The sequence below is a fragment of the Lissotriton helveticus genome, chromosome 3_1 (genome assembly GCF_964261635.1).
Source record: "Lissotriton helveticus chromosome 3_1, aLisHel1.1, whole genome shotgun sequence".
In the NCBI taxonomy this organism is placed as follows: domain Eukaryota; kingdom Metazoa; phylum Chordata; class Amphibia; order Caudata; family Salamandridae; genus Lissotriton; species Lissotriton helveticus.
In genome coordinates, this window is record NC_136061.1 from 429,662,162 (window position 1) to 429,689,577 (window position 27,416).

Consider the following 27,416-nt stretch of genomic DNA (forward strand, 5'->3'; position numbering starts at 1 on the left):
GGGCCGGTTAGAGTCATATTTTTGTCATACTGCAATAACCTGTCAAGTTTCTGTTTCGTCCCCCCCCCCTCCTTCCAGTCGTTGAGTTCAGAGAGAGGGAGAGGGTCGTTTCTAAGTAAGGGTGTGTTATATCTATGTTTGCTCGTCGTGTATAGGCACCATGCTCAGACCCCCTTTTTCCCCATTCCATCGGTTGTGCGATCATCACTCAAGTCGTACAAAAACATCTCTCTTATCAAGTCAACGCGTGCAACGTATATCCAGTCGAGTTATACACATCCGGTCATACACGCGTGCATTCATATCACCCAAAGTCGTCATGTCCTCAGGGGCAGTCCCCATGGATAATGTATCATTTGTCCCCGCGGAACCATGGCGCGTTGCTTAGGTCTTCTCCATACTTTAGTCGATGTAACAATGTGACCTGCAGAAAGAAGGGGAAAAAGAAGGGGTGGGGGCAGCGTTTTAAGACACATCCGCGCGCATAAACCCAAAAGGCTTTTACTTACCACGTATTCGACCTATCTCCGCGGGGTGCAGTCCCTTCCATCTCGGCGTTTTAAGCCCAGAGGGACTGGTAGTGCGGGAGGCATAATCATTGATGGACTGCACATTGCATAGATCGCCCACGTGTGGTATTGCGGATCTTGTGTGGGGGGGTCAAAACAAAAGGGCAGTCAGTGTAAAGTGGGGGTGAACTCGTGTTCTCCTTCGAGGAGGCGGGGTGGTCTACAGTGGTACCGGGTCTGGTTTAGGGGCATCTGAAACAATTTCCCTGAGATATGTGGCATACAAAGTAAAACAGAACACCGGGACCTTTATCGATTGCCTTATGTTGCACAAAAGTAAAAAAAACACACACGCAACAAACTTGGACCATTCACATTTTCAATATTCCTGGGCACTTTGCTTTTTAACCTTTTAGTAATTGACTTGCTTTATTTCGCCTGTATTTTACGTAGATCGGAAACAATGGCTATGTATTCGAACTTACCAATCCAAGAGCTACGACTATATTTGTTTTTCACAAAATCTTTATTTAAAAAATGGTGACGTACAAATGCAGGTCTACGACCACGTGGGCCAGCCACGGAGCAGACTGGAACTGTACATGAGGGCATATTTATCTGAGGTAAACATAACTGAGTCGGTGGTCGTTTTATTTCATCAAGGTACAATAAGTGCAATAAAATCATATCGAAAATTCATTGTGGGCAAGTACCATCAGTGTCAAAAAAATTCGAACTTTCAATAATACTGTAATCAATGATGCGTCAGAACTTAATATCAATTCATTGTCCGAATGTTCAAGCAATACTCATCCCCTCCCGCCATGTGCTTCAAAAACTGCATACATATCTCATGATATCAAATCTGAGCATCCGGAACACAACAGGGAGTTGCGGGTTTCGCTTGTACCGGCGCCATTTTGAGTGGGGTCGGGTGGGTCCAAGTATAGTCAAAATGTCTCCACCAACTCGTGGTCGGACCAGAACCTCTTTCGGCAGTCCAGAAGTTTCGTTAAGGGGCAACAGAAGGGACCGGTGACATGAACCATCAATCAAAGAAAAGGGAGGGGGCAACAATCTTTCCTACCGGGTCATACTGATGTTCCACCGGAACTGATCAAATCCGTAGTCTGCAGTATTTTTGGTCATTCAAAACTGAGGCTGGCGCCAGCGTGAGGGCGCCAACGTCTCGTGGCTACGTCTTGGTCGTTCTGCGGGCAATCATGGCAGTCGTTCCCCATCAGGGGCCTGGGGCCCCTGCAGTTCTCATAGAATCTTCAAAGCTGAGGAGAACGCTTCTGGACGGGGGACTCGTTTTCTAGCTGGCCAGCGACCAGGCCATCCTTGCACGCCAGGTTCATTCCTGCAGAGTCGACCGCCATTTTTAGGAGTTCTGCAGCTACCGGCAGTCACTGGGTCAAATGAGCAGACGGACTCCAGCCTGCTGGGCGAGGTGTCGTAGCACCGCCACAGTGGACGAGACCCTGCTGGGTGAGTGGAGCGTCGCTATACCGCAAGAGTGGACGAACCCTTTGCCGGGTGCGTGGAGCGTCCCTGCACCGCAAGAGTGGACGAACCCTTTGCCGGGTGCGTGGAGCGTTGGGGGTGCAGCTGAGGGCCTCAACCTGGGGAGGCGGGAGAGGCTCGTCCGCGCCGCCTCTCCCTCCCCAGTGCACCCCACGGCGTCTCGCTGACATTTGTTATGGCCGGACCAGGCGATGAAGAAGAGGGGGGGGGTCGGAGGCATATGCAAGACATCCCCCCCCCCCGTTGCCTGCAAGGTGCCGGGAGAAGAAGGGAATGGGAGGACCAGTACATCTCGGGTCGGCCCATGCCTTCTCCGGCCGATGGCGGCCGGCCGCTCTTTGCCACAGCCCCAGGAACGGGTCCCTTGGTTCATCCTGGGGACAGGCCTTGGCGCGTGGTGTCGCCTCCGGACTATTCGCGTAATGGTTCTCCACCCCAGGCCGCCGCCGACGGCTTTTGTAGACTTTCTGATGCCCAAAAACCTACTAGAAAGTATCCCAAGGTAGCCCGACATTGCTACTTTGGGGAAGGAGGGACAGGAACGGCGTCAAGCAGACGGCGAAATGCATTGTGGGTCTGTTGTTGCAGCCGTTTGCCATGTAAATAGTTGTTTAATATATTTTTATTCAAATAAAAACGTTTTAACCTGTTACTTTGCTATAGTGTTGTATATTTCTAATATTTGCCTAGGGTTTGTCGTCAATTGGGCGAGGTGGTCGGTGGAGCCGAGCTGTCTCGCAGTCATCATGGCGTTGAGTTCGGCTTTCCTCACTAGTTTCATATTTCCTGAGGGTTGTTCCTAATGCTTCCATTTCAGTGAGGTTGAAAAGAGATCTCATCAGTGGCCTGCTGATTTTACTCGATTCCTTTTGTTTTTCCTAACGATTTTTATCTTCTTTTATTTGCTAGCACGATACAGCGGCTAATCCGCATTTTCTTTATATATGTCCTTTTTATTAGGGGTGTCCTCCGGTGGAGCCAGATGGTCTACCTCTAATAAATGGTCCGGGCTGAACCAACTACTGAGCAATGGGGGGGGAGATAGGCATGACGGGTTACAACGGGGACAAAAGTCAGCACTACCTATCCTTCACTACTTTGCGGAGACTAGGTAGAATTTTCCTATTCTACAGTATTCGCAAATAGGGAATACCCAAAGAGAGAACCAATTCCAAACAGTCAAGTTCGGACAAACAATCAATCAATCAAATGAGGGAAAAAAAATAGGCGCGACGGGTTACAACGGGGGCAAAAGCCTGCGCTACCTACCCTTCACTATCTGCAAAGAGAGAGATCTTCCTGTTCCTCTCTGTTTGTAGGCAGAGAAGATCCTTTCCGAGAACCAATTCCGAACGATCAATGTTCGGTCAAATAATCAATCAGTGGGGGATAAAAATAGGCACGACGGATTACAACGGGGGCAAAGGCCTGCGTTACCTATCCTTCACTATCTGCAAAGACTAAACAGAGTATGGCGACTCTGTGCTTGTTTGCAAATAGAGAATGATCCAAAGAGAACCAATTCCAAAACAATAAATGCTTGGATAACAATCAATCAAATGGAGAGGGAAGTAGGCGCGACGGGTTACAACGGGGGCAAAAGCCTGCGCTACCCACCCTTCACTATCTGCAAAGGGAGAATACTCCTATCCTTCTCCGTTTGTAGACAGAGAATCTCTCAGGACAAAACAATCAAATGCGTAATACTAGTATTTTCCAATGACAATCAAACAATCAATTCGCAATTTGTCGTGTTTACACGACCTTACCCGGACCGTATGGACAGTTTCTCGTCTTCCGTTTCCAGCGCCCGATCGTCCTCTATTCTCCGTAACTGCTGTGGCACTCCTGATGGTTCCCAGTCAGGACCGTAGATCACTCGAGAGAGGTCTGTTCAGAACCAGTGAAGTTCGGATGATCGACTGCCAGACAAGGGTCTATCGGGCAGGAGCTCTTCCCGATCGTTGCAGTCGTTCACTCTGTCGTTGGGACCTCTCTCACTGGATCCACGTGTCGCTGATGGGCCCCACGTTTGGGACGCCAATTGATGAAAAAGGGTATCAGGCAGATCAGGTCGTTTTACCCCTTTTCTAGGTTTGCCCGGCTTTAGCCGCTTCTCACCCATCTCATGATTACCAAATAAAGAGGCAGGCGCTGGAGACTGGAAGGCAGGAAACAGGAGTTTATTTCCGACGGAACAGAACACGTCAAATCAGGCAACAGGGTATCTTCTCGAGGTGCTCTAACAAGTTTCTCTCCGGCTCCGTCTTTTATACACAGGTTTATGATGTACAAACATTCCTTATTGTAATAAAGACACTTTGAAGTACGAAAAGGCATGTTTGGAATCCCAGCTTCAGGCCTATTCCCATACCGGTCGCTCTGATGTTGTTTTCCCCTCCCAAATGTAACATGTGATTGTAATCTGCAGCCGGACGTCCCGACAGGACACGAGGGCAAGAGGGGGTGGTCAGATCTAAGGTTGGGCAGGCGATAAGATCACGTTTCGCTATGCGGGGCCGGAGGGGGTACATCCACGAGACCTAGTTTTATGATATGGGACTGGGTCGAGAGGCCAGGTGTAGCCGGGGGGGTCATCAGAAGAGAGGAAGGGTGTTCCTGGGAGGAATGCAGGGGTGTTGGCCAGATCTAGGGGTGTGAAGGCCTTGATTAATCACCGCTCCTCTGATGTGAGGCGAGGTCCTACTGTAGGGAACAATAAACTGCATCTGTTGGACTAGGTGATGGCCTGGGATCAGGCCGGGCAATCGGGCAGGGAGGAAGAGGTTACCAAAAGGGCCTGTTCTATGGGTAGGATGAAAGAGCGAGGAGGCAGGGGTTCAGCACGGAGACAGGGTCGTGTTTAGTGGTGCGTTTATGGCCCGAGCAGGAGAGACCGGGGGCTGTCGGGGCGCGGGGGGGATACTTGCGAGGCTGGGGGGAGAGAGAGAGAGAGAGAGATGCAGGCTATTGGCAGTGGGCAGAGAGGTCATGACACACAAAATGGCTACTATCTATGTTCGTGATGGGGCCTAAAAAGGGGGCAAGATGGCGGGGCCACTGTGCCGTGACTTTCGCTTTACCTTCAACAATGGCGAGGGTGAACACAAATGAACGCCGCTTATGTACATATACATTGTCATTTTCCACAAGTAGTGCGCTATACAAGTATCAATTTACATTACATTACATTTACATTACATTACATGGAATCCCATCAAACTAGATGCTTCAAAAATAGAACCATGCATTCTTCAAGATGGACGAACCTGAACATCCACCAAAAATATCTACTGAGGCACAAAATCTTGGAATTTTCATTGACTCTGCAAGCTCACAAATATTTTGGTAAACAAAATGTCTAAATACACCTTCTATACTTTGCATCATCTTTCCATACGTTTGATTTACTTTAAAAATTCAAGCGATAACATCACACATCCTCTTAAAAATCGATTACGCTAATGTACTGTGCTACAGCATCCCACTCTAAAGAATGAGAAGGCCGCAGAGAATTCAGAATTCAGCACCAAGACCACTTCTACATGTAAAGGCACAAACTCATATTTTCTCTGTTCTAAAGGCTCTCCACTGGTTACAGGTCACAAGAAGACCTCCATTCAAGATATTATGCACCATTCACAGAGGAATAAACAGTAAAGTCCTAGATTCTTACAGACAAAACTTGCCAAACACCTAACAATCAGGAGCTTACATTGCAGGCTAGCGTAGACCTCAAAGAATTTCAGCATACAAGAAACAAAAGATTTTTTCATTAATTTCTTTTAATAGCCTTTCAAATTAGGAAATTTCGTCCCAGCAAACATAAGAGCCACTAACAACCTTCAAGAATTAATCTTGAAATACTTAAGAGCAGTTTATTCCCATTGTGATTACCAAGGAACATCAGAATTATTTGTCTGCTAAGACAATGTCAACACAAATACAAACTGCTCAGTCTACTGACAGATGCCTATGCACTACATGACCAAGGGAGAAACCCTCAACACTAATGCGGATAAACATCTTGCTAGACGTTTTGTATCAACTGAACGTAACAGAAATCCCAAGGCTAACCAACTGAACAAAATACCCAACATATTTTTCATGAAGACACCAAGTATGAAACCAAAAATGGAGAGATAACTTTATTATACTTATATGAATGAGCGCAACTCAACACTTTTTATGATCAAACCTATTGCTCTGGATGACGGAATATGTAGCACCTCACGCATCCAATTACCATTGATTCTTTAAGACTGTGCATCAAAATTAGCCAGGCTTTCCTCTTCGAAGTCCATCCTGTCCCTATCAAGTTCTCCTTGCTTGATTAACTCTTCTAAATCACTGTTTGCTACATTATATGGTTTCTGCCTCTCAGGGCCTATGTGAACCTCCTCCTAGAACTTAACAATCTGTGAATTTCCTTCTAATGAATCTGTGCAATTCACAAATCATTTGCACAAACACAATTCTACTAGCAATGACTTTCCAACTCCTCTTAATTGCTCACTTCACTTATAATTGTAACCTATCGTTTTAGTTTCAAACATAACTCATAAAAAATGAATTTCAATCACTAACAACCTTGAATGTAAAGCATGACATGCTCTGTCCTGATAACTCAAGAATAAAACTTATTAAGGGCCTGATTTAGAGTTCGGCGGATGGGTGACTCCATCACAAACGAGATAGGTAGCCCGTCCACTGTATTCCAAGTGCTTTACATCCTATGGTGCTTGTAATACGACTTACAGGGTATTTGTAATGTTTGTGACGGAGTATTCTGTCCACTGAACTCCAAATCAAACCCTAAATTCAGTCTGCAAGAATCTGTGACTAATGTGTAATATGGTCCTCATCTGAAGAATATATGTGAAAACTTAATTCATTAATTAAACAATTGACTAACCAACCACTAAACCTTGTCAGGGGCAGTAAAACAACATAAACGCAAATACAATATAATTACATACAACTGCCAAGGTGCTCTATAGCTGCATGAGACCCTGGTAGGGTGAATGCTGGGCTAAAATGCCTAAAATAACATAAAGAAATGAATGATATACTATGTACGGGGGACCCAGCACACACATATAGCATCAGGAGAGTTTTCTCTCTTGATGGTCTTACGGGCACCATTTTTCATGTGTTAGCTTAATGTAGACCTTGCATCCTTTCGTTTGTACCAGATCTCCTCGCCACAGTCCATCAATAAAGCTCCGGAAAGAAGCAACATCTTTCTCTATTTTATTTGTATAATCTAGTCTGAAAGACACAAGCACAGCGATTAACAGATTGATAAATGTTTGCCATGCAAACACTGCACAGAGATATCTCATTGATCAAATTAGTGGTTAACTGCAGGAGGAATGGCTACAGCTGCTGCCCCGAGAAATGGGATACACAGCACGATGTGCCAGTCTAGCTGAGGCAACAGAGCTAAATCACTTTGCAACAGCAGAAAAAGAGCTCTGTGCCAAGCCTGCTGTGTGCCAGCCCTGACCGGTGGCCTTATCACAGCATTGGGATCAGCCTGAAGTCATCACATGCTTAGAATAAAATCCCAGATGTGATTAGTGAACTCCAGCTCGCCCACTTGCATTTGCCAACCTCACAAGCATACATCCTGGTGCCTGTTTAAGAATCTCGATTATGTCCATTAGCCCACTGCTGCTTGGTCCATTCAATAAAGTGTACTTTTTTCCAGAATAAATATTAAATGCATACACCTCAAGCTGTTACTCACCATGCTGCCACCAATAGAACAAATATGTAAATAAGAATTCTACTTTTGGTAGGTTCTTCAAAACACGTTGACAGGTGTCAGCTTAGGTGCAGGAAGAAAGCCTGACATCAAGGAGCAGTGGAATCTAACATACCTCTGTAACAATGGACTCATCATGGCCGCTTTGTAGTAGGAGAGCTGGCAGGTGACCAGCTGCCCTACTCATGCCCTTTGAGTGGACCATGCTATTCTCTGTACTTGAGTCATTCTCCCACCCATGAAGGGCTTTCTTGCAGTTCAGGGACTGTTAGACCTGGCATCTTTGGCGTGGTTTCCCCTATCTTTTTGCCTCTACCTCCTGTATTTTTGATACTGTGCTGGATTTCGTTTTTGCTGGTTTAGATGCTTTGGACACTCTGCCACTGCTGATCAGTGCCAGAGTGTAAGTGCTCCCTATTTAAATTGCTATTCTGATTGGATATACATGTTTGGCATATTTGTATCACCATGAAGTCCCTAGTAAAGTGTACTGGGTGTGCCAGGGCTGGTGATGACAAATGCTACTAGTGGGCCTGCAGCACTGGATGTGCCACTCACCGGAATAGCCCTAAAATGATGTCTCAAGCCTGACACTGCAGTGCCTGTGTGCAGTTTAGAACTGCCATGTCCTCCTGGTCAGTGTCCCCACTGACCAGGCCTAACCCTTCCCTTTTTGTGCACATCAGTCACCCCTATGGAAGGCCCAAGATACCCCCCCTGGGCAGGGTGCAGTGTATGTAAAAGGTAGAGCATGTACTAGTGCAGGTGACATGCTCTGGTAGTGAATGGCAGCCATTTTCGTTTTTCACTACTGTAAGGCTATCTTGCTTGATTCATAGATTAACATGGGGGATGCTGGCTACAGTGGTTAACAGCATTTCTTCCCATAGGAACAAGATAGGACATAAGTATCTAGTATCCCTGAACTCAGAATTGAATAACACATCTTTTAGGAAAGGTTGTTTTTAAATCCTGTGTTTGAGAACAGCACTTTTAGAAAGTTGATGTTCTCTTGTCTGACCCTTCTGTGTGCCTGGGCCTGTTTGTGTATTGACTGTCTGGTTTGAGAGTGACAGAGCTGGGGATTCCCCAGGAGGCTGGCTGAGTCAGCCCTAGGCTGAATGACTGCATTTGCAACTGGAGTGGTGGGAGGAGTTAGCACCTGGGCCTGAATAGGGCTGTGCCTGCCTTCCACAATGCTGGCTCCACCTCCTGCTGGGCGGCTGATGACCCTGCCCCACACTCTGAAAGGAAGGAAGAAGACAGCAAAACAAAGTACTCAGGAAACACCCAGAACTGGTTCAGACCGGGCTCAGGGCCCACATGCACAGAGAGAACAAAGACTTTAGGGGTATAAGTACAGGACCCCTGACAACAGAAAATTAGATCATCCTGGAATCAAGAAGGAACCTCTGCCAAGGAGAAAGCTGAAACTGAAGAAGGAAGACTGTCCTGCTGTTGCTCTGCTGGACTGACCTGTTGCTTTGCTGCCAAGGAGAGGGGAAGGACTTTGCTGCTGAGCTGTGTCCCCTGTCTTGAAGGAATCTCCAAGGGCCTGAGTAGAGCTGGCTCCCTGTTCTGAAGTCCCAGGAACAAAAGTACTTCACCCCCAGCTTCCCTGAACTCTGCTGAGAGAGTTCTGTCCTTCCTAGAGTGCTTGATCCAGTTGTGGGGCCTCTGGAAGTTGTACCTGTGCTGGGAAGCTTGAAACTAAGCTTGAGAGACTTTTGAAACTGAAAAGTGTTGCATCGCTCGCTTGCGGAGCGCATCCCCGACAGTGCGAGAAGTTTCCCGCCGCTACGGAGGTCGAGATCGTCGCAGCGCCTAACGCCGCTGCCAGAGACGGTGCATCCTTCGTTTGCGGGACGCACCAGACCGGTGCGGGAAAGTCGAACATCGCTGCGAGTGTCGTCGCAGAGCCTGTCGTCGCTGGGTGAGATCGCCGCACCACTTGCTTGCGGACCGCATCACGTCGCTGCGAGCATCGTCGCAGAACCATCGCATCGAGGAGCTACGAGAGAAAGGATCACCGCTGGATCGCGCATCGTCGCCCCGGAGATCGACGCAGCCCCTACGAGATCGTCGCATCGTGCCTTTGCGAGAACAAACTTCCTACGGATCCTACGCACCGGATTCCATACAAGTGGCCTTCCTCCCCATACAGACCGGATTCGTCGCAACACGCCCGCTGCTGCAGCGGGGCTGTCGCATTGCCTCCCCAGGGTCTCAGGAGCAACGCATCGCTTGTTTTCCACCGCACCAGCTTCTGGTTTTTGGAACTTTGTTGCAACTAAAAGGTACTGTGAGTAAACGTGACGCAACTGTGAACTTTTCACGCATCAGTAGAGAATTCTATCGCAACGTAGAGAATTCTATCGCAATCTAAAGAATTTTAACGCAACCTTAAGAACTCTTTTGAAACCATATTCTTGAACTGTGTATGTTGGATTTTTGTCGTTTTGGTCTTGTGTAGTTTATATTAAAATACCTTTATTTTTCTAAACTGTTGTGGAGTCAGTTTGTGGTGTTTTCACTGTGTTACTGTGAGTGTTGGTACAAATACTTTACGCATTGCCTCTGGTTAGCCTAGACTGCTCTTGCCAAGCTACCTAGAGGGTGAGCAGGGGTTATCTCAGAGGGTTATCTCCTTGCCCTGACTAGAAGCAAGGGTCCCTATTTGGACAGTGGTACCTACCTCTGCCAACTAGAGACCCCCAGTTCTAACAGGGACGTTGTGCACAAGTTGGCTTTGTGTGGTTGGCCAGTGAAGGGCTGTGCCCCGTCGTACTCATTGGGTGGCTATTACTGTGTAGGCAGGCCTTGGAGTGATGGAAGATTAGTGATAGAATGCCATCAAGTCTAAAGTGAGAGGCACCCTTCTACTGCACCACTAGACATGCCTACAAAGCTTAGGTGAACACTTGTGTGGTCGTTGGTAATGAACACCGAACAGCTTGTGGGCATTATTTCAAAGAAAAGACAGTTTTCCCAGATTCCATGTACCAAACTAGCAATTCGATCCAACAGGAGTTATGCCATGCTTCTCTTGTCCCTGAACCTACTAACACCATGCAGAGGACGCTATGCGGCCTGCAGCAGGGAAAGTTGAATGGGACAAGAGAGAGAATAAAAGGCATTAGCTATCATAACTTTGTCTGGTCTTCCTGCTGGGCTCAATCAACGTGTACTTCAAAAGTGTTGCTACCTATAAGAAAATTCACAAATCATAACAGGACATATGGGATACCTTGTGACAGTCTTGGTATTTCTGACTCCCAATGGGTGGTTGCAACCTCTATGGTAGATGCAAGGAAATACCTAAAATACAATTTGCTTCTATATTGATAACTACCTTCGGTGATTCAGAAATCAATCCTATCTGAGTGATTCATAGAGCAACAATTTCATCGGCTGTTCCCTAATGAATACACATTACATTGCCTGCAAACAATCACTTCTGCACCCCTGTCAATATCTTGAGTCGATAGAAAATATTAACAAAGTCAATACAATTTGAGTTCCTAATCCTTGGAAGGATGATTCTGATAATCAGTTGCAATATCAGAAACTTAAATCTGTGATCTCAAATATTATCCAAAATACTTCTCTGAATTCAACAAGTTTTTGATAACTCTAGGCATAGTGCTTGAATTCGAACTCTGACAACAGGGTACCGGCTGTGGCGACAAATTAATTTGATTGGCTATCAAAGAAAACTCTGAAACCTGAGGATCTCAGGCGCGGCCAGCGCGGTAACAGCGGTGGGTGGGTGCGGGGGGTAATGGACAGAAGACGGGATAGGGAAAGTATTGCAAGCTTTGTGAGAGTCCTGTGGTGCTCTGGTACTTTTATTCTTTGTTGACTCCAACTGTGTATTTAATCCACCTAGTGCACGCATCACAGACGCTTGCAGTACATGACCCCACCAACAGTACGGTATCCCACTGTTTCCAGTGTGAGAGACCCTCACACCCTGAAAGTTCTGAAAAGCAAGTCTCTTCACTAAAACCATAGATAATGAGAGGCAGTAGCAAGTTCTATTACACCTGCTCATCCACCAATTGAATGAAGGCTTTAGCCACAATACAAATCAGTGTTTCCCCCAATGGGCGTGGCTAGTGCATACAGAACAAGGGATCAGGCATACACATCCCTATACCCGGAAGCATTAGCGCCGATTATCCCCTAACCAGGTCAGAATACAACTGAGGCCATGGTTTTGAAGTAGACTGAGCCTAGACTAGGTCTCTGAATACTTACTTCAGGAAGTATAGTGTCAAGTAACAGAGGACTAGCACAGATTATACACCGGTTCAGTGCAAGGTTCAGGTATAATGAAGAGAACAGATGGGAGGCAAATGGAAGCATCCCAATGCAAAAAAATAAAGACAAAAAGCAAGGAATCAGGCCAAAACTTGGAAGAGGCAGCAGAAAGGTGTTTGTTTCTGTTTTGTTGTTAGGTTTGTAGCCCATCCCCATTGATCCAATGAATCAGATGAAGAAGGAAAAACATTAGATCTGAGGAATATGAATTCACTTTCTGAACATTGTAATGTTTATAGCGGTACCATCACTATCAGTCTGTTAGGATAGATGAACTGCTCAGTTGGAGCTGAGCCCAGTGGATAGATAATGTGGTTCTTTTCCTGAAGTAGGCATTATGATTTTATGAAAACTGTGATGCAACATTACAAATGGTACTTCACTCCTTATCTGAAGTCAGCAGGCTGGAGATGCACTGATTCAACCTATCAAATGGCCTCTCTCAGTGGGAGTACACCATGTGCCCTATCTACTCCTGTATTTCAAGAAAGTTTCAAAATTGTTACAGGGGTGGATTGTGCAGCATAGAAACGCTTGCCACACAGGCAAGCCCTTCACTGCACTGGGTACTGTGATAATATGATGGAAGCGCTGTCATTCTGTCTGCTTACTGTAACCATGAGTTCCTTTGTCATCATGGTATTCCGGGGTCATCTGGGAAAGGGGTGTGACAGTTAATGGAATGCAGGGGAAGGAGCTTCACACGTGTAGCTGGCTCGGTATAAACCTTTTGATCATAAGAGAGGGCAGTCCCTAGAATTTCTTAAATGTGACGACAAGCTCCTATCCTCCACACCGTGAACTGAATAGGATACAACAGGTAACAGGTTGTGAATAGACATGTGCTGTGAATACAGTGTGGAGAATAATTTAATTAGACAGTGCGAGGAGAACGGCATGTGCAAGTGTAAATTACATAATCGGCTGCCGAATGAGAAGTGTTCAGACCAAGTTCAATGAGCACGTAGGGAGTTGGGATGTTGGCACGTCGCTGGCAACGGATTATGAGGCATCAAGAAACAGTGAGACCCAGCAAACCTAGCGCATGTTTCCCCACGTGCCACTTACTTCAAGCACCAGAAAAACTTGAGCCTTCCTCTGTGCAGCTACTCTCTGTGACGCCATGCATTCAGCTATGCCTACCCTCTGTGATGCTATGTATTCAGCGCACCCTTGCCTCACAACCTTAATTCTATGGTGGCTCATTAGGGCTTTGGGGGGGTGGCCGACCGAAGGGAGGCCTGCTACCCCCTGGGGGTTTTGGGGCCTGGGGAAGGGGGGAAGATGACCAGCACCGTACGTTGGGCTGGTTTTGGGCTAGCAGTAGGTTTGGGCTGGGGCTTGGGCTGGATTGGGCTAGTGGTTGGGCTGGCTATAATAAAGCCAGCCATTGAGCTGGTTTGAGCTAGCAGTAGGTTTGGGCTGGGGCTTGGACTGGATTGGGCTAGTGGTTGGGCTGGCTATAATAAAGACGGCCATTTTGTGTCACAGGCCAACATTTCAGTGGCAAGTGACACGGCAGCCGGGCGGGGGGATTTTGATGCGGTAAAATTGCTTGGTTGAGGCGGTATTTGTGATCGGGCCGGGTATTGGCGCTCCCGTTGTGTTCTGAGGCGAGTGGGCGGCTTGTGACGGCTGGCGCGCTTATCGCGAAGGCCGGGGGTCTGTAAAGGGCGGCGGGGGTCGCGTGGTCAGGTGCCTGGTGGGGGCCTGGGCGACGGGGCCTGGGGGCGTGTGCGGCTGTGTGCGGAGGGGCCGGTGTCCGCAGGGAGACGTGTAGCGGAGGGCATGGTGTGCGCGGCCAGGCGGAAGGCACTTACGATGGCAGCCAGAGAGGACCTGCGGGTGCTGGAGGCTCTGCGGCTCCTGCAGGAGGCGGGCCGCATGGACATGGTGCGGCCCACGGTGTAGGACAGACCGCCGCGGCGCGTTGCCAGCGACGCCGCGGCAGCAATCCTCGCGGTTGAGCCCCCACGCCCGCGCGAGGAAGGAGGCAAACGGGGGGCGGGGCTGGAAGGCGGGGGATGTCTGGGCGCGGCCGCTCTGCTGTGCAGGCCCGGGGAAGAAGCAGCAGGACAGATGGTACAGTGGTAGGTAGCAGGGGCTATGAATACTTTTGGGGACAGGAGGCAAGTGTGGGGCTGCTGTGAGGCCACCTTTGAGTTTTGAAGGGGGTCGGGGGGAGGGCAGATGCTCGGAGGGGGGCGAGGCAGGGGGGGATAACAGGGAGCCGGGTGAGGAGTCTGGTGGGGAGGGGGATAGGGTCATGTTGGGGGGTCAGGGGGGTGTCTCCTCTGCTCATTCAGGAGTCAGATGTGGAGGTGTAGGAGGGTCGGGGGCGGGCGGAGCGGGATGGGGGAGGGTTTTTTCCTTGGTTGGTGGGGAACATGGTGGTCCCCACTGGTGGGGCCCAGTAGGGGCAGTTCGGGAGGGGCCTGGGGGTGGGGGTGGGAGAGAGGAGAGGCCTCGTGTGGGGGGGGAGGGGGGTTGGTCGGCGAGGGGAGGAGGGGTGGAGGGCCCGGCCGGCACGGAGGGAGGGCATTCCGTGGGTGGGGGCGCACGTGGGGGAAGGGGGCATCTGGGGGAGCAGGTGGTTTGGGGCTCGTTTTTTCCCCGGCATGCTGGACCCCACCTCTTTTTCTTGGCAGGAACGCGGGGATAGGCGCTCAGGAGAGCAGCATGCGAATCCACTCCACCGAGGGGATGGGCCGGCTCTGCCTAGTACGGGCGGTCGTGCTCCACCGCGGGACCAACCACGAGAGCACGCTGTGAGGTGGGCGGTAGGTCCCCGCCAGCCCCACCCCAAAGGGTCGAGACGGCGGCCAGGGGTCGGGGATGGAGACAGGAGGCTGCGGATCAGACTACGGATCTCTGTACAGTGGCTAGGAGGAGGGAGAGTGTGGAGCTGGGGGAGTTGATGCGGGCAGGCGGGGAGAAGGTGGGGTTGAGCCGGCTGGAGCCCCTGGGGTGCGGCTGAAAAGAAAGTGGATGGATGGGCCCGAAGATGGGCAGGGGGAGCTGCAGCTGGACTATGTGGAGGATTCTGCGGAGGAGGGGGAAGCGGAGTAACAATGTTGGTAGTGTGTTACAGGTTACACATAGCCCACGGCAAGTAGCGTCGCAAGTGACGCCCCCCCGACTCCACTGGTTAGGCGGCAGGATCCAGTGTGGACGCCGGCCTTGACACCAGGTAAGGATGGTGACGGAGCGGGGAGTGGTTTGGGCAGGCATTGTTGTGTGCAAGTGTCAGTGGGTACGGATGCACGAGGGGAGCCAGGGGTGCGTCTTCTGTGGAGTGGATGTAAGGGAACGGAGATGGGCAGGGGGAGCTGCAGCTGGACTATGTGGAGGATTCTGTGGAGGAGGGGGGAGCGGAGTAACAATGTTGCTAGTGTGTTACAGGTTACAGGTATGCCCACGGCAAGGAGCGCCACGAGTGACGGCCTCCCCGGCTCCACTGGTTAGGCGGCGGGATCCAGTGTGGATGCTGGCCTTGACTCCAGGTAAGGGCGGTGACGGAGCGGGGAGTGGTTTGCGCAGGCATCGTTGTGTGCAAGTGTCAGTGGGTGGGATGCACAGGGGGAGCCAGGGGTGCGTCTTCTGGAAGGGCGTATGTGAAGGACACGGGGGTAGGAAACAGATCGGGCTATGGTGGGGGAAGGCCGGGGGTGCGGGGCAGGGGCAGGGGGGCCGGTGCGGAGGCGGCGATGACGAGCGCCGAGGACAAAGGAGGTAAGGAGAGTGTGATGTCCCAGTGCGCAAGCTCCCATACATGGGCGTGACTAAGCCACTTGGCGCGCACCTGTCGCTGGTGACGAAAGAGAAGATATGGAAGGTGGAGTAGGTTGAAATGGTGAAACTCCGGATCAAAGGGGGAGGAACAGGAATTGGCCAGGTGCCCGAGGTGCCACTGACCATTGACAATTGGTCAACGGCTTTTCTGATATACGCTAGCGTATATTGCGTGAAGTACCCTGACTGGGCCATAGCTCTTTGCAAATACATGGGCGTGATCAGGCGGACGCAGGTGACCTATGGCGGGTATGCATGGTCACATTATGATGAGGATTTTCGGGCGCGGTTGGCGTCGGTTCCGGAGGCAAGATGGGGCGAGCTTGATTCGGACTTGTGTCATCAGACGATGGGCGGAGCGAAGTTCGGGAGGACGATCTGTACGGCCAGTGGTTTGCCACTTATGCCATCCCCTTTTTCGGCCCGCACCACCCACGGGGGGTGGGGCAGGGAGAGAGCACTGCACAGGAGGGCCAGATAGTGGGCCCCCTTTCTGCGCCGCCACTGCCAGAGCTGATTAATTTCCCTATTGGATTGGGGCACAAGAAAGGGCCAGGTCAGTTTTGCTTGATACAACGCTTGTCGTGGCCGGAGGGGGCGTCGGTGAACGACGATATTTCAACGGAGCGTACGGCGGTGTCGTATTCAACGGTGGGCGTCGCGCACAGGATTGTGGCGGCGGTGGGAGCGGACGCCCTAATGGCGAAGTGCGACATTAAGTCGGCTTTCAGACTGCTCCCGGTACATCCGGAGGATTACCAGTTGTTGGGAATCAAATTTGACGGTGGACATTTTTGTGGACAAAGCATTGCCCATGGGGTGCTCGATCTCGTGTGCTTTTTTTGAGCGGTTTAGTTCCTTTTTGCAGTGGGCTTTTTCCTGGCGGACAGGCTCTTAGACGGTGACGCACTATCTGGCTGACTTCTTTCTGGTGGGACGGCCAGGTCCGACGGACTGCCAGTGGCAGCTGGCCGGTTTTACGGACCTCATGGTTTACCTGGGGGTGCCCCTGGCACCAGAGAAGATGCACGGTCCCAATACGGTGCTGTCATTTCGTGGCCATGGAAACACGCCTGCCAGAGGACAAGAGGACGGCGATGTTGGCTTTGGTGGGCAGCATGTTGGTTAAGTGGGAGGTGACCGTGCAGGAGGTTCAGGTGTTCGTTTGAATTTTGCGTGCCGTGTAGTGAGGGCGGGCCGTCCTTTCTGCCGTCGGTTGGGTCTGGTGCTTTCCGGTTTGACGTTGCCGCATCATCATCTGTGGCGGTCGGCGGGGACAAAGGTGGATTTGCGCATGTTGCAGGCTTTTGGGGAGCTCCAATGGTGTGACCACGGCACCCCCGGAGGACTGGGCATGGGAGGTTATGCTGTCGTCGGATGCGGCGGGGTTTGGCGGTTTCAGGATCTGCTAGGCAGGGAGATGGTGCGTGGAGCAGTGGCCGCCGCATTGGCAAGGTGGGGGCCGGAGCATTGCTTTCTTGGAGTTGTTTCCTCTGGTGGTGGCTGTTTCGGTGTGGGAGCGGGAGCTGGCACACAAACGGATGTTGGTTCAGGTAGACAATAGGTCAGTGGTGCAGGTGGTCAACGGCATGGGAAGAGTTTCAACGGTGTGGAACGGTAAGGCAGGGAGACCGGTGGCGGAGGTAAGAGCAGGTGGTACAATTCGTTTGCATTTGATGGACAAAGGGTTGTCGAGGGGGATGATTGTGGGTAAGTTGTCGGCGGTGGCCTTCATGGTGAAGTGTGGTGGGGTACTCGCCGTCGGCCGGGGAATTGGGGACACGTCTGCTGGATGGCTGGGCAGAGGGGAAAGGGGCCAGGGTAAGTCAGTGGAGGCCCATTACAGAGGACCTGCTCGCGGAGTTGTGCACAAGTTGCCGTCGGGCTGTAGCGATTGGGGAGTGGCGGCTCTGTTGGCCACAGTGATGTCATGGATGTTTTTTTGGGGCCTTTAGGGTCTCTGAATTGGTAGGACTGAAGGGTGGCCCGGGGGCGCTTTTGGGGGGAGGTGGACATGAGAGAGCAGGATGTGGCGGTGTGGCTTCATCGTTCCAAGACTGTCCAGCAGGGCGAAGGTACTTGGGTGGTATTCGGTCCGGTGGGGAACAAAGCGGTTTGCCCGGCGGTGTCGGGACGGCAGGAGTTGACAGGGGAGGTTTTTGGCCAGGAGGGAGCTGGCAGGGGAATTGCGGCTCAGGTGTTGTGGGTCCTGCGGCGTGCCCTACGTGTGATGGGTGAGGACCCTAAGGCGTTTGTGACGCACTCGTTCCGGATTGGGGCAGCGACAGAGGTGGCGTGTCAAGGATGTGGGAAGGAGAACATCAAGCGTTTCGGGTGCTGGAAGTCGGATTGGTATCAGACGTATGTCAGGATGCGGGGGAGGGGGTTGGAGCAATGAACTGGATGTGATTTCCCGTCGCTGACAGGTGTGTCTTTTCAGATGCAGTGGCGGGGGCAGCTGCGGCAGCGCTGGAGATCCGCATTGTAGGACATTCTTTTGTAAAGAGAGCGGAAAGGGCAGAGTGGGAGATGCACTGGAGTCTCAACTTGGTATTGGATGAAGTGTTATTTCATTGTCAGTGGCAAGGAAAAGGGGGAATGCGCTGGCATGTGCTGTGGCCGGCGTTGAACAAAGTTGTGAAGGGGGGGGTGTGTCCGGATGTAGTGATTATACACTTGGGGGAAAATGATCTGGTGGTGTGCAAGGGTTTAGCATTGGTGAAACAGATGAAGAGGGACTGCTTGGAGATACGTCGCAAGTGGGCTGGATGCCATGTGATTTGGTCAGAGTTTGTTCCGAGGCGGGTTTGGAGAGGGGCAGAACGGCCGGCGGACATAGACAAGACTAGGAGGAAGATTAACAGGGAGATGAAGGTTTTGGTGAAAAGGAAGGGGTGGGTAGGATAGAACACCCAGAGTTGAGATATGGAGCGGTGTATTTGTTTTCGTGAGGATGGTGTCCACAAGTCTAGATACGGGATGGAGCTTTATATTGTACAGCTGAAGGAGGCATTGGATCAGGCTATTGGGGTGCGCAGGTATCCAAAGGTTCAGGCGTCCTAGGGGAGGGTCGAAAGTCGCTAATACGTCTTCCGAGTGGCGTTTCTTTCTAAGTTATGGGGGGATTGTAGTAGATCTGGCTGGCTTATCAAAGGGGGGGTTTAAGTATAACAAGTTATTTAGTAAGTTAGAGAGGCAAAGTTTAAGTTTGGAAATTATTGCAAGTTTGTTGATTGGGGGGAACATTTTAGGGGAGGGGGTGGGGGTGTGTTAGGAAACCATATACTTAGTGAGGTTTAGTTTTGTACGGCACAGGCCAAGGGTTTTCGGTTTGTGTAAGGTGCACCTGCTTCCAATAAAGCGGCCTTTGTCACACTTTAAGTTGAGTCTGTGTCGGTGCTGTTCCCCCCTCCCCCTCCACGTGGGCCCCAATAGGGCTTTGGGGGGGGCGGCTGACCGAAGGGAGGCCTGTTACCCCCGGGGGGTTTTGGGGCTGGGGGTAGGGGGGAAGATGACCAGCAACGTACGTTGGGCTGGTTTTGGGCTAGCAGTAGGTTTGGGCTGGGGCTTGGGCTGGATTGGGATAGTGGTTGGGCTGGCTATAATAAAGCCAGCCATTGGGCTGGTTTGGGCTAGCAGTAGGTTTGGGCTGGGGCTTGGGCTGGATTGGGCTAGTGGTTGGGCTGGCTATAATAAAGACGGCCATTTTGTGTCACAGGCCAACATTTCAATGGCAAGTGACATGGAAACCGGGCGGGGGGATTTTGAGGCGATAAAATTGCTTTCCCTCCCACCCTCCCTTGTTTGGGGAACGTTTTTTGGTAGCAGTGGGGGGGAGGGGTGTTTTTGGCTAGCGCAATGTTGGTTCAGAAAGTTTTTGTTGGTGAGCTCGGGTTTTCTGGAGGGGTTTTCTTTGGAGCCGGTGCACTGGGGATGTTTTTTGTATGGGGATTTGTTAGTCGTGTCGCTGGAACAGGTGCTGTTGTGCTGTTAGATGTCTGGGCATTTCTTTTTAAGTTATAGGGGATTGTAGGAGATCTGGCTGGCTTATCAAAGGGGGGTTTTAAGTATAACAAGTTATTTAGTAAGTTAGAGAGGCAAAGTTTAAGTTTGGAAATGGTTGCAATTTTGTTGATTGGGGTAACATTTTAGGGGAGGGGTTGGGGTGAGTTAGGAAACCATATACTTGTTTTGTACGGCACAGGCCAAGGGTTTTCGGTTTGTGTAAGGTGCACCTGCTTCCAATAAAGCGGCCTTTGTCAAACTTTAAGTTGAGTCTGTGTCGGTGCCCCGTGGGCCCCAAACAGACTAAAGCGGACACTCAGCACCTACCATCAAACAGCGTCCTCTTTCAAGCAGACAGGTGTGTGCACAAAAGTAGCAGAGTCTACCTGGATTCTTCTGCCTAGCTGATTAGTGGAATACATAGGGACTTTTTCATTTGGATAAACCCTTTTGCCACTGTTGCTTCGATATCCTTGATTTGTGGAATATGCTTGGATCTCTATGGCGGCTATTTTAGGTTGGGATAGTTTTCTAGGCATTTTGTAGTAATTTCCAGCCTTCTTTGGTGTGAAGATACATAATCGAAAACCTGACATTTGCAGTCATTCCCAGCGTTCACGTCTCCCACGGGTCACCACCAAAGAAATAGGATTGCAGCTCATTCAAAGACAAGAAACCTGGCAGCATAGAGTGGGGATTTCTATTATCTGCTACAATACTGTACATTGGCAATCTACCAAATCAAAGGTGTGTCCAAGTAAATAAAGGAGAATAATATTCAGTGAAATCGTATTTAATAATGGATGTCCATTCAGCACAAGCAGTAGCTGTTCCTCCAATATTCCTTCATCAAGCAGGTTCTTCACCAATTGAGTGGGAAATATGGATAAGTAATTTTAAAAATTACTTGGAAGCTATAGATGGTTTGAACTTTTGACCATCAAGGACGAGAGCATTATTAATGTGTGCTTTGGGAAAGGAGGGCCAGCAATTGTTCACATTTTTACCTGAAGCTATAGGAGCGGATAATAAGAAAATAGAAAATCCTTAACTAGAAGGTAAGAAAAGGTTAGAAATCTACTTTGGGAAGCAGGTGAAGAGTCATGAGTCAATTCATCAGTTTGTAACCAGACTGGGGGAATTAGCCTTGAAATTTGATTTTGGGAATATGACTGATCAAATGTTCAGAGACCAGCTAATAGTGCAGTGCAAGAATAAAAGGATGCAGAAGAGACTATGGCCAGTGAGAAATCCGATTTTAGAAGAGGCAATTGGTGTTGCCAAGATTGTGGAAGAGGAAGACTCATGCATGAGGGAAATGCAACAGATTGAAAACAGACATGTGGAGGGAGTTAATGTAGTGAGTAAGAAGGATGGGCATGCAACATCAACCATGGACTTGTACTTTAAAGAGAAAGCTGGGGTGGATAAAGGGAATAAGAAGTCAAGCAACTATTTAGGTTTTGACAGGTGTGGCACCATGTTGCATGCTGCTGATTACAAGGGCTGTTTTGTGCATGACAAGGATTGCTGCAAGTGTGGGTAGAAGGCCCACCTGGTGAGAGTGCGCAAAGAAACATCTATAGGTCGAGTAGCTGTACAGTGGAGCATTAGAACATACTGGAAAGGGTGCTTTGCATTAAAATCAAACAAGGTGCAAGAATAAACAGACCAAGAGTTGAAATTACGATGAATGATAAGCAAATTCGATTGATGGTTGCCTCAGGGTTAATGTATACCATAGTTCCGAAGGAATTATATGATAATGTGTGGATTGGGGTGCAGTTGCAGCGAAGTGACATACAGCTTATAAGATATGATGGTGAAAACATACATATAGTAGGGTTTTATGCACACCAAGTTTGAATTTAAAGGAAGAAGATCTGAAGGGAGAATGTATGTGTCTAGGTAGGATCACACAATTTTGAGTTGGATATAACAGTATGATTTACGTGTTATATTGGATCCCAGATACAGCAAGCGTTAGTAGTGCAAGATGAGGAGGGGTTATAAATCATATTGAAGAAATTTGTGGAAGTTTTCAAGGATCGCATTGGGACCCTGAAGAGATACGTGAATGAGACAAAGCTAGAAGGTGCCATGAGAATTAGGCATAGGGTGTGGAGGAATCCAATAGCAGTACGAAGTGAAGTGAAGGAAATGTTGGAATACATGCAGAAGGAGGGAATCATCGAACAGATGGAGGCATCTAAATAGCTCTCTACGGTGGTGATTACAAAAAAAGGGGATTGGTGCAGAATATAGTAATCAAATTCATGCATATAGTCCATAAAACAATGTCATCAAATATCCACAAGACCCCCCTTTCCCTTCACAGGACTAATTATCCCCTTCCCCGTTGGTAGGGAAACCATCAATTCTTTATATAATCTTGAAACTTGACAGAAACGCAACATTGTCTGTGTTCCCTACCCCGCACATTGACACCTCATAGACTTACTCCACTGCAACTTCCTCTCATGCCATCCACCTCTCCTCCTTCACCTGTATTCCTACTGCGACTCACACTTGCTATTTCCTCATCACCCATAAACGTGAATCCAGTTGATCGCTGTTTTCCTCCCCTACAACCTTCTCGTTTTTCCTGAATCACATCATTTCTTTTAAATTACTGTGCTAAAGGGGATAATTGATCCTGTGAAGGGAAAGGGGGTCTTGTGGATATTAGATGACATGGTTTGTTGATAATATGTATGAAATTGATGACTACACTTGCTGCTTATATTTATGAATTTGATGATTTCTGTTGTTGCATTTATTAATTGTATCCTAAGTCTTGGGGGTGTCAATGTGCAGGGTGGGGAAGGCAGACAATGTTACGTTCCTGTCAAGTTTCAACATTACATAATGAATTGATGTTTTCCCTACGAAAGGAGAAGGGGATAATTTATCCTGTGAAGGGAAAGGGTGAGTCAGATGAAGCAGTAGGCAGGATGACAGCTCCACTCCTATTGTAACAGGTACACTAGATAAGGGGAGGTGCTTACGTATTATCATTCTTTTAACATAGATGAACCTGTTTGTTTTAGTTTTTTCTTTACTTTTAGGCTAACAAGTAGTCTGTGGTGACATAGAGACATGTTAATCATAAGTACAGGGTGTGGCTGGTGTATACATTGTTCAAATGTAATTTTAGATAGAATGGGTGTTATACAGCTGCTCAGCCAGTGTGACTGGGGTGTGGAATGTTGGTGTGGTGATGCTGTGGAATGTTGGATGAGTGAGAGAGTCAGTGGGAGAATGGGCTGAGCAGCAGGAAGGCTGCCCCTGTTGGGGCTCTTGATCTGAACATCTATCTCAATAAAGATCTTACATAAACTACCATGGACTACTGGACGTCTTTCAACTACAACAATGGGGCATAACGTTTTTTTGTAATTAATTCAAAATCTGCCGAAGGACGATTTGGAGCCTGGTAGAAACTGTGTATCATAGCAAGCAGGGCTGTGTGTTGTGGAAGGAAGATGAACATTGTTTTACAATGATCCTTTATCATTCAAGAAACCCATTGCCAACATGCAGATAACACGGGCCGAGTACCAGGCATTGCTTGGAAGAGCGTGTGCCTGGTTAAATGAGGGCCCTCAGTGGAAAGGACTTAATCAGGAATATATGCAGCGTTGTTGGGCGAGCCACTAATCTGAGCTCCGGCAGCTCTAGATTGCAGCAGCAGTGGTTAGAAAAACACAAAGCAGATCCGCTGAAAACTTGCCCAGACTCTGGGCCAGGGTTTGACCATGAATATTAATCAGGATGCTATTACAGAGCACTTCAGCCAGCGCAGAACAAAGCTTATTAGCATCATGGTTGTTGAGATGCTGACCGCACAATGACCCCAGGCTGGCTCGCCACAAGTGCGCCTGCAATATGTGGACGCATTTATCTTTGCCACAGCAACAGGCACCGCTGGGGAAACACTCATCTGAGGCAAGTATTATGCAGCAGGGTGGTTACACTATAGCAAGATGCATGTGGGGGGAGTCTGATGTCCAGTACAGGTGTGTGAGAGTATTTTTCAAAAATTGAAAGGCAGTCAGGCAGTGTCCGGAAGTAGGAGGCTCGGACCGAGGTGGGAATTTACATTTGATTGGAAAATAGTTATAACACGCACGTTTGATTTTAGGCACGTCAGTATCGTTACTTGCGCCTACTGGCCTCTGATGATCTTTGAATGTGTAGTGGGGTTACCTGATTGAGCACAAGAGGACCACCCTCTTTCGGAGGGTGGCCTTGGACATGGGCGAACTGGGCCCAGGCCCCGGGCGCTAATATTCCAAGGGGCGCAGCAGGGAGCTGCCTGACTTTGTGTCATGCAAACAGCAGCCCGTGTATCCCACTTGGTGTCAATCAGGTCCAGTTAAAGACTTTGTGATCAGCCCTTAATGTACCTCAGCATAATTGTTTGCACCCAATCAACACCTTCCCCTTTCCCATTTTCCTCACAACTCTTGCAATCACACTGTAACGACCCTGTCCCCCCCCCCCAACCCCCTTCCGCAACAAAAACCAAATGTTTTCTCCTCCCAGGGCACTGTCCCAATCAATCCAATTTAGGGCCTGCCCTTGGTGGGAAGCAGGGGGCTGCTCGTGCAGATCACGTGGGAAAATGGGACCTAGTTGTTTATTTTACAGCACAACTCGCTCTCAAACTGGATAGACAAGTATTTACAATCCAATGGTCTCGTCATTTTTAAAGTTAGAGCTATTGGCATTGCTCATGACATTATTTTTATTTATGTTTTTTTTTTAAAACATAAATAAATGGCATTGTCATTTACAATGCCAATAGCAGGGCAGGAGAGCGAGCACAAGCAACGAGTGGGCAAGACAGCAAGCACGAGCAACGAGGGGGGGAGGACAGCAAGCACGAGCAACGAGGGGGGGCAGGACAGCAAGCATGAGCAATGGGGGGCAGGGGAGCAAGCACAAGCAACGAGGGGGGTGAGGACAGCAAGCATGAGCAACGAGGGGGGCAGGACAGCAAGCACGAGTAACGAGGGGGGGCAGGGGAGCAAGCACAAGCAACGATGGGTCAGGGGAGCAAGCACGAGCAACGAGGGGGGCAGGACAGCAAGCACAACCAACGAGGGGGGGGCAGGACAGCAAGCACAACCAACGAGGGGGGGCAGGCGGCAAACCAAGCACAATGAGGGGGGGTGGGTGGCCAACCAAGCACAACGAGGGGGGGCGGGCGGGCAACCAAGCACAATGAGGGGGGTGGCCGGGCAACCAAGCACAACGAGGGGGGGCAGCGGTAAAGCAAGCACAACGAGGGGTGCGGGCGGGAAACCAAGCACAACGAGGGGGCAGGACTGGCTCGAGCTCCGAGATCGGCAACAGCTAGGTGAGACGGCGAGACAAACCGCCACCCGGCTTGGTCTTTAAAGTAGTCGAATTTCCTCAAGCATCCACTTGTCGGACAAGCTGTGTTTAAAGAACAAAATCTTCCTACCTTCTTTAAACGTAAAAAAATGCGAACTGCAAGAAACGTCTCAAAGTCAATAAAACGAACTGTAGCACTGAGCTTTAAAAGGCAAAAAAAAGCTTGCTTCATGGCGAAACAAGACACCTATGTGTCGTGAAGGAAGTGAGCAGGGCTGTGCGTGGTGCAGCTTTGAAGTTGTTAGAGCAGAGCACCCCCACCCCGTACCTTGCTCATGGAAACAAAACACTGTAATGCTGCATTCAAATGCAAACCTTTCCTCTAGAAGCGCAGCATACCATCGAAGTAAGATATAAGTCTACATTACTTACCAGCAAGGCGCCGACCCGGCTGTGCGGCCGCTTGCAACCCGCTCGCGCTCCAGTGTTTGGAGTTCCGCCTGCCCCCTTCCTGGATCCCGAGCCGCTCTCCGAGGCGGTGTGTGTCTGTGTGCTCCGAGTGTTTCCTGACGCGTCAGCAGCTGAGGCCGGGCGGGCTCCACCCAGAGGCCGGAGAGCTGACAGCAGCCCTGCGGTGCCACAGACAGCAGCACAAGCGGCCAACTCAAGGGTGACTTGTGCTTGCTTCTCTGTCAGGGCGCGAGTCCGGGGTTTCTCGCAGGGCAGCTGCCAGGATTGCTTTCGCTTTCCGTGGCTGTGAGCTTGAGGCCCTGATTCAGTCGGCCCTGCTTTGGTGCGTCTGCTACTCACTCCATTCCCTTTTCCTTGGAAGGGAGTAAAACATCCAACCTTCACTTACTGTGAGCTCCGCGTGGATAAGTCGGTCGGGAAAGCAAAGACGTTGGTGTCCGCACCTAGGAAAGCCGAGCACAGTCTACTGCTTTAGGTGGCCTCGGAAGGGCCACAAGAGACATGAGCTGTGACTGCAACCACGTTTCTCCGAGGCAAAGCAGAAATGCCTCGGAGAAACCACCGCCATTTTCGAGATTGGGGGGCGTGTTTTCGTTCTCTCCTCTTCCCATTGGCTGGAAGGTAAAATTCCAGCCAATGGGAAGAGGAGAGAAAGAAAACAAGAAAGAAGCTACAAAAAACACCCCCGAATCGGGAAAAGCAGGGCTTAAAGGGGGTGACGCCCCTCTCCTCCAATGGCTGGCCAGCATTTACGAGGCCAGCCAATGGAGAAGAGGGGCGGGTTCAAGCCCCCATACTGGTAAACATTAAATCTCTGACCGAGACTGCGCAAGCGCAGCCTACGGTCCTCGACCTAAAAAACAATAGACCCGGAACTATAAAAATTGCATTCCTCACATGGTAGTTTGATGAGAACTACTGCTGAATGCTCTCATATGACTGCTGGCCTGGCAGTACCATGGATCTTGTGTTTATGAGACTTGACCAGTTATTTATTTTGAGAAGCAAACCTTTAGATTCTTCTTGTATATCTTTCTCTTGAACTAGACACCTATTACTGTATACCACACTGAAACAGCGATGTGACCTGCTGAATGGCCTATTTTGGAGGTGGAGGTCTCACCCCAAAAAGAAAGAGAGATCCAATAAATAATTGAGAAGTTTTGTTAAATTATGTCAGTTGCCATTTGGTGAAAGCAGATCTGCCATTGGTATGGCCTTGTGGTTCTCTTGTTTGCCAGGGACAGACATGAGTCAGATAAGCAGAGTCCTGTGGCTTTGTCCATTGAACTCCTCTTTCCGTTGCTTACATTTCCAGTGTTTGTGTGTGTATTCTCCCCACTCTCTGTGTTTCTCACTCCTTAATTTCTCCTTTTCCACCTACTTCACCTGCAAAGTCGAGAGAAATGGGAAACTTTGAGCCTTCGTGAAGACCTGAAAAGGTTCCAAGGGTTCTTGACTTTGGCCAAGGTGAAGTTTAACTTCAAGCACCATTCAAAAACCAAAGAGGACATTGCCTGCAAAGTGGTAGCATGTTACTCACTGCCACTCAGGGTTTCAATGTGCACTGATTGGCACCACGTATTTGGGCACCAGTGATTTCCCTCTGCCAGTAGTCCCAAGACTTACAGAGATCTCAGATGGGTAGCTGTCATGCAGAAAGGAGCCACTCATCA